Here is a 5,291-nt window from a genome sequence, read left to right as displayed (position 1 = left end):
ATGGGCGTGTGGATTCTCGATTCCAGCCCTTTAAAAGCCGATTTCAGCCCCGATTTAAGCATTCTTTTCTCCATCTTTTCCCCAACTTGAGAGAGGGCGCCGGCTAGGGTTTTGAGAGGTATTGGCTAGGGCTTTGGAGAGGTTCTACGGCTCTGACATCGCGTGCCATTTTGAAGAAGGTTAGTGAGAGAGCTTTCGTCGGCACCGATCCAGCAATGTTTATCCTAAGCCGTACAAAGGGACCCTTGTGACGAGTAGAGGACTCTCCACAAGACCATCGCCAAGACAAACGAGTGAGTTTTCTATGGATGCTTTGTTTTTACATTTGATTTCATTGATTGTATCTAGCTCCATAGAGAGCTAAACCCCTAGTGGGTACTTGGGTATTTGTGAACCTAAGGATGTATTCGTTTCATTGAACCTCTTTCTTATGCTGTCAATTAATTGATGTTTATTGTGAGTTCCAATCTTGGAGACTTGATTATATGAATACTCCACTAGACTTACACTAGGGTTGAGAGTTCTTCTTGGTAACTCTTGTGAGTGAGTGATACACCATGAGAGTTAGACAAAGCTTGATTGGAGAGGGTTGAGAGGGTGAGTAAAGAGGTAGCGAAGCGTCCCCTTTCCCCTTCGGTGTGATCTATCCTACCTCTACGTTCCAAGAGTTCTTTGCAGCCATAGTAGATCGAATGGGCTAAGGGATGAACTTCCATTGGGGCTTAGTTACGAGTGCAACGGAGTGAAGCATTAAAGTAATTTTAGCACCTAGGGCTTCACTGTGGCTAGGGATCTTCCACCTGGACCAAAGGGTCAGGTCTATACATAAGAATAAGGTTTATCACTTGGAATACCTAGAGCTCATTGCAATTCTATGCGAGTGCATGGTTGAGAGGTTATTTAATCTCCCCTCCGGGACATGTATAGAGTTAGGCATGGTTGACCTTAGAGATTTGGGATCATGTAATTAAGAATTTCTACGACTCTTTGTTGCATCAATTAGGAAGTATAATAGAGGGTTGTTGCACTTGAAACGTTTGTCCTAGGCGGATCAATATCCGGGTACCCCATTTTATCGATTGCCATACCTTCTCCTTTACTTGTGCCCTCTATCTTGTTGTTTTTATTTTTCGTTATTTCATATTTTATCACACTTATCACTATTCATCTTGCACATTAGTTAAGAAACAATTCAAGTGTCTTTATTCCCTACTCTCGGTGGATACGATACCCACTCATATGGAATTATTACTTCGACACCCTTGCACTAGCAGTTTACACACATATACGGATGTGTCATGTTTTTGGCGCCGTTGCAGGGGAGTAGGCATTTAGAGATAGTTTGTACTTTGTTTTATTAGCTATTCATTTATTTATTCTATTTTATATTTTCTTATTCTATCATCGTTCTGATTTCTTTTTCTTTCTTTTTGGGTGCAACTCCAGGTTATGACCCGAGGGAACCCTTCAATACTATTGAAGGAGATCCCGAGCTTGAACGTACACTGAGAAGAAAAGGGAAATAACCTGTGTAAGAACAGTCTAATATGGCTGATTTGGAAGTAGAAGAGTCTGAAAACATGGCAGAGCAGAATGAGTAGTAGCGGACATTATCCGATTATGCCAGACCTTCAGTATTGGGGACATAATCGAGTATTGTGCGTCCCCCGATTACTGCTCAGAACTTCAAGCTTAAGCCGGCATTCATCCACATGTTGCAGCAATCCGCACAGTTCAATGGTTTAGCCGATGTGGATCCAAACAGTCATATAGAGAACTTTCTCGAGGTGTGTGATATGCTGAAGATAAACGGGGTGACGGATGATGCCATTAAGTTGAGAGCCTTCCCATTTTCCTTGAAGGGGAGAGCGAAGCAGTGGCTACACTCATTATCTAGAGCCTCGATTACCACATGGGAGGAGATGGTAGAAGCTTTTCTTGCCAGATATTTCCCTCCCAGAAAATCCGCAAAGCTTAGGAATGAGATCTCATCCTTTGTACAGTTGGAATTGGAATCTTTGTTTGAGACATGGGAAAGGTTCAAGGAGCTCCTGAGAAAGTGCCCGCAACACAGATTCTTGGAGTGGATGATTGTGCATACCTTTTACAATGGTTTGAATCCGAGTACAAGGCAACTCTTGGATGCGGCAGCAGGAGGTAACTTAGATTGCAAGACCCCCGATGAGGCCCATTAATTAATTGAAGAAATGGAGTTAAACAACAACCAATGGAATGCCAGGGAGAAAAAAAGGTGGCCGGCCTCCATGAGATAGATGCAGTAACCTCATTGGCGGCTCAAGTGGAATCATTGAGTAAGAAGTTAGATCTCCTAACTTTGAATAGAGTGGTGGCTGTGACTACTTGCACAGGGTGTGATGGAGGACATGCTCCCTCCGATTGCCGGATCTCTATTGGTGATGTATCTTCGGTTGAGAATGTCGATTTTGTGGGTAATGGCATGAGGAATCAAGGAAACCCATACAACAATACCTACAGTCTAGGTTGAAAGAGTCATCCCAATTTCTCATGGAGCAACCAAGGTCCACAAAAGGCCATAGGGCCACCAGGTTTCAAACAATAAGCCCCAAACATGGAGAACCGAGTTTCAGGTTTGGAGACTCTAATGTACGATTTGGAGAAGGCCTTAACTAGGTTTGTGCAATCATCTGATACAAGGTTCCAATCAGTTGAGGCTACACTTCGCAACCACACCGCTTCTTTGCATAATCTTGAAAATCAAGTAGGGCAGATGGCGAAGTCCTTAACGGAAAGGCCACAAGGAAGCTTGCCGAGTAACACCGAGGCCAACCCTAGAGAGCATGTGAAGGCGATCACTTTGAGAAGTGGTTGTGAGGTTGAGGGTAAGCTTTCGAGTGAGAAGCCCAATGAACACGCACCCGAGGTTATAGAGGTTGAGGAGGGAGCAAGCAAAGAGAAGGAGGTGGCACCCCCACCTTTGAAGCCAAGAATCCCTTATCCCTCTAGACTAAAGAATGACCAAGGGGATGAATAGTACAAGAAGTTCATGAGTTTGTTTAAACAACTCCACATCAATATTCCTTTTCTTGAGGCATTAGCTCAAATGCCTAAGTATGCAAAATTCTTGAAAGACTTGTTGACAAACAAGGGGAAGTTAGAGGAGAGTGCTTCAGTGATTTTAAATGTATCTTGCTCGGCGGTTTTGCAAAAGAACATGCCGAACAAGAAGAAAGACAAGGGAAGCTTCATTATTCCGTGTAATATTGGCAATCTTGGTGAAGAAATGGCATTGGCGGACTCAGGGGCCAGTATTAACATCATGCCATACACCTTCTTTCAAAAGCTAGGCTTGGGCGAGCCTAGGCCTACTCGAATGACTTTACAATTGGTGGATTAAACAGTGAGACATCCGAGGGGCATCATCGAAGACGTGCTTGTCAAGGTGGACAAGAACATTTTTCTGGTTGACTTTGTAGTGCTAGACGTTAATGAGGATGCGGATGTACACTTGATACTTGGGAGGCCATTCTTGCGGATTTCCAAAACCTTGATTGACATGGACGGCGGAGAGCTAACATTGAGAGTCGGAGATGACAAGCTCATATACTGCCTTGCTGAAGCCATGCTGTATTCTCTTGATTTCGATGATACTTTGTATTTTCTAGATGTTACTAATGAGATTGTTAATGAATACATGGAGGAAATGTTAAATCTGGATCCATACGAAGGCTTGTTCGACTAAGAGGAGGACAATGAAGAAGTAATGATGCTTGGTTCGATGGAAAAACTACCATCTATCCAGGCGATCTTGAAGAAGGTGCTCCGGAAATTGAAGAGGGCTAGGAGACGCCACCAGAAACGCTCCAAGGCTGTTGGAGACGTGCGTGAACCGAAGAAGTTGGATGAACCATTGTTAGGCTGTCCCAAGCCAGATAATTCACCCTCTACCCTCAAGAGATTTTGCTCATCATGCTTCCAAGCCATGGATAAGCGGGCAACTTTCATCTATGAGCCCCCTTGAGGTAAGACAAGGTACGTCAACCTAAGTGACGTTAAACAAGTGCTTCTTTGGAGGCAACCCAAGTGCTTACTGTTTTCGTAGTTTAGTAGTTTAGTGTGTACATGAATAAAGTGTTGAGTGTTGGTGTCCTGATTTTTATATACTTGTGCGGCAATTTTATTGTGGGTTTTGACTCGTCATCATGTGTTTTCACATGGATTTAGCGAAGTTGGGTCGTTTGAGCTATTTTTCATGTTTTTCACTGGTAAAATTTGCATATTAGGGTAGGCTCTGAGTGTGTAAACATGTTCAGGAATTTTTTGTAGAGCCTACAGAATTTTCTAAGGCATCCAGAGAAAACACACTGGCATGTGGAATTTCTGCACGCCCGTGAATTTGCATTGTGAGCTTATCCAGAGAAGGCACAGGGGCGTGGACTCGCCCCTGTGAACGACCAAGCGATTCTCGGACGCCCGTGGGTAATTTTCGCACGGGCGTGTGAATTCCTGCAGAGATTGAAGATTATCTCGAAAGCACACAGGGGCGTTGACAAGACCCATTGGGCTACCTTGTGAAAATTGCACGGGTGTGGGTAATTTTTGGACGCCCGTGCGAATTTCTGCAGAGGAGCTCTCTCCATCCCGAGAAGTCATAGGGGCGTGCGCTTGCCCCTGTGAGTTGGGCTTATGAATGCCCACACCCGATTGGACAGAGAAGCCACAGGGGCGTGCCGCAGCCCCTATGGGTCGGGCACACCGGCGTGGGTATTTCTCCCATGCCCGTGTATTTGCATTCAGACGCAGTGAGTGCTTTCCCGAGAGTGCACACGGGTATGCATCTGCCCCTCTGAGGCTTTCCTATGGAGATGCACGGGCGTGGGTAATTTCCGCACGCCCTTGCGGATGTACAAAATGTCAAGAGACACGAGTCCTTTTAAAAGGAGTATCATTTCTCTTCACCCTCATATCCTCCATTTGTCTGAGAGCATTCCTATTTTGTTTCCCGACCTCGTATCGCCAATTTGGAAGGATTTTGCTTGGTTTTCCGGCCGTTTTCAAAGCTTTGTCATCTTAACTCGACTGTAAGCCCTATCTTTGATTTCCTTTGCAAATTCATGATTTTTATCGATGAAATTAGTCAATAATGCTTCATTTCTTCAATTAGAATGCTTATTTATGTTTAGAACGAAGTAGAAGCATTATGATGGTGCATTTTTGGAGTTTGAGGTGCGACCATGCATTTGTTCACGCCCCGTGGATTCACACGGGCGTGCCGAAATTCCGCACGACCATGTGGATTTCTGCAGCTATGT

At 44.5% G+C, this 5,291-nt stretch overlaps 1 non-coding gene across 1 annotated transcript; it reads right to left on the bottom strand.

Moving 5' to 3' along the window:
* Window positions 1-1,970: 1,970 nt before the first annotated feature.
* LOC120262591 lies at window positions 1,971-2,077 on the bottom strand. The gene has a single exon (XR_005536856.1). It is a non-coding gene; the product is annotated as a small nucleolar RNA R71 (small nucleolar RNA).
* Between the last annotated feature and the right edge of the window lie 3,214 nt (window positions 2,078-5,291).

This window comes from Dioscorea cayenensis, chromosome 5 (assembly GCF_009730915.1).
Source record: "Dioscorea cayenensis subsp. rotundata cultivar TDr96_F1 chromosome 5, TDr96_F1_v2_PseudoChromosome.rev07_lg8_w22 25.fasta, whole genome shotgun sequence".
Taxonomy (NCBI): domain Eukaryota; kingdom Viridiplantae; phylum Streptophyta; class Magnoliopsida; order Dioscoreales; family Dioscoreaceae; genus Dioscorea; species Dioscorea cayenensis.
The sequence above is the reverse complement of the archived record's forward strand: the minus strand, read 5'-3'. Positions and strand labels throughout refer to the sequence as shown.